The sequence below is a fragment of the Sipha flava genome, unplaced genomic scaffold (assembly GCF_003268045.1).
Source record: "Sipha flava isolate LNK unplaced genomic scaffold, YSA_version1 299_pilon_pilon, whole genome shotgun sequence".
Classification (NCBI taxonomy): domain Eukaryota; kingdom Metazoa; phylum Arthropoda; class Insecta; order Hemiptera; family Aphididae; genus Sipha; species Sipha flava.
The window spans coordinates 1,502,547-1,505,255 of record NW_020272971.1 but is presented as its reverse complement, the minus strand read 5'-3'; positions in this window follow the sequence as shown (position 1 = coordinate 1,505,255).

The following is a 2,709-nucleotide window of genomic DNA, read 5'->3' as shown; positions in this document are numbered from 1 at the left end:
CATGCGACCCAATAATAATATGGTGACGGCCACTCTATTCCCAAAATCCATCAAAAACAATTCTAGTATCGAAAACCCATTTAAAGCTCTGGGCCCCAGATTTAAATAATTAGGTTTGGAAATGTCCGCGGTAACCACCACGGTTACGAACCAACAACGCCGGTTCTCGGGTCACATGCGTACGTTTATAATCAGTGTTATAATTTTTACCCCCTTCCCTCCGGTCACCAATACGATTCAAAATGTTTCGCAGTCACGTACGCGAGACGATGAATATATTATTATTATTGTTATTATTACTATTATTATTATTATTGTTACGAATTCTGGCGGTAATAATTATTAACCTACGCAGTGGTACGTGTGTGCGGTTGACGTTGAATTATGCACGGCGTTGATAAAGAAAATTAGTACACGGGATGCGGTTCCCCGTACCCTCTCACAGAGTAGTAGTCGTATATACGCGGTGTCGTTGCACATGCGGACGATGGATTTGCACGCGTCGACGTTTCAACATTTTCACTCGTCGCGCGCGAACCGAATTTCCAATCGTTTCAATCGATTTCGAAGTCCGTTCCGAGCTGTCAGCTATTACCGGATCTAGCGGGAGAGTGCAGTGCACCGGACAGAGCCGTACCGAGCCATTTCTTATCCCGAGGCCGAATTGAAGCAATGTGCCCCCCAGGTTGTAGGGTTTTCACACTCACAGCTTTTAATATGTACAATAAGATTCGGAAAAATCTGAAAAATTGTAATTAAGTTTCTAGCAAAACATTCCTTAAAATAAGTTAATTGTTTAATATTTTTGCGCCCCCAAGCTTCAGGCTCTCAAGGCAAGTGCCTCGCTCGCCTCACCCTATTTACGGCTCTGGCACAGGAACCTAATCGAGCTCTACGAGAAGTCTAAGACCGAAACCTAAAATTGAAATCGTCCGTTTCGTGATTTTATTTTTCCTTTATCGTGATCTTTTTCTTTGTAATATTCATTCGTTGTATCAACAACCAATTCGTGATGAATTTATAAATGGAAATATTTGGTAGTGGTGCACAGATACTGGAAAAAAAGTTACTTTTACAAAAAAATTTTTTTTTTAATTTTTTTTTTTTTTAAGGGGCTTTAAATTGGTATTTGCATCCCAGTTTCTTGAGACTTAGATCCGGCATTGGTGTTTAGTAGATTTATAACGTATAACTAATTAGTAAGAAGGTTACCAAGTTAGTTTAAACTGATCCTAAAGACGTTCGTATACTTAACGGGTATTACGCATTAGTGTTAGCTTCTAAGAATAACTAACTCTATGCGCAATCGTTACATTATTTTATTTTTGTACGCCTCGAACTGTATTGTTTAATTTTAAATTCAGATTAAACGATTAACGTACTGGTTTTATCAAAATGTATTTTTATTTTTTTGTTGCTGTGTATACAATTGAAATGATCATCAAAAAAAAAAAGAGTAATAAATACGAAATTGATTTTAGTTCATACTTTTAGAAGGTCATTTTTTGAATTTCTTAAATAGTTTTCCAAATAACTGATAAGTAATGAGAAAAAATAGCGAACAACTGAAAAATTAAATCGAGATTCAAACTGTCACCATTAATAATAAAATAATCACTTATTAATTTATCACACACAATTTTTTATAAGTTTGTGTACAATATTTCGACTAAAATGATTGCTTGGAACATCACGTTTATAGGAAATTTCTAATACAAAATGTTGTTTCGTTGATATTAGATATGAAATGATTTATTTTACAAATTTTCCTGGAGTTTTTCTCAATAGTTTCAAAAACAAAGTTATAAAAATACGAAAAAAATTACAGCATATTGATTTTCAACAAAATCTAACTTTTTTTTTCAGCGTAATCATAATAATAATAGTAAATAAATTCAATTTTCAATGAATTTCTATATCATCATGTATTTTTTTACGTATTGACATATTCTCATTGAAAATGTCGTTAAAAAATTTGGGTTTTAATAAAAGTCTTAAACATTTAGTACAAAGTTCTTCATACAAAAACATAACTGATTAAAGAAACAAAATTGATCTTACTATTAATAACAAATTTACCAGTGATTTAAAAAAAAATTTAATAGATTATGGCAGTCAAAAATGTATACAATGTTTATATTTAATAAACGAAAATTAAATACAAGAATTTTTATATAATTTTCTTCATAGCTAAAAAAATAATAAACTACCGGAAATTCGCAAGAATGATTTGTAAGCGTTACAAAATTAAATTTTAAGAAAATCGAATATTTCAACGAATTTCCTGTAAACGGTATTGGTTATTTAGTTTATATAATTTCATAGTTTCAAAATATTTTTAACATTAAACCTAGGAGTGGATTTAGGAAAGCTTTGGAAGGTCAGTTAACTAACAGTTAATATTTATTGACAACATTGACTTCTTTGAAGACTTCTTATATTTTTTGAGTGTGCCGACTTTAGTTAAAACTAAACTAGTAAATTCCCCAGTTTTCTCTCCCCTCACCTCAAATGATATCACTGGTAGAATTTTATAGTAAAATAAAACATATTTATACCAGTCCCCCGTAAAATTCCATAAAATAAGATAAATGTTTACAATGAAAATTATGAATAAACTTAAAAAACAAATAATATATGATCAAATTGTTTTTTTTTTATAACAAATACAAATGTATTTAATCCACTTTCGGTTCTTACAAAGGGCCT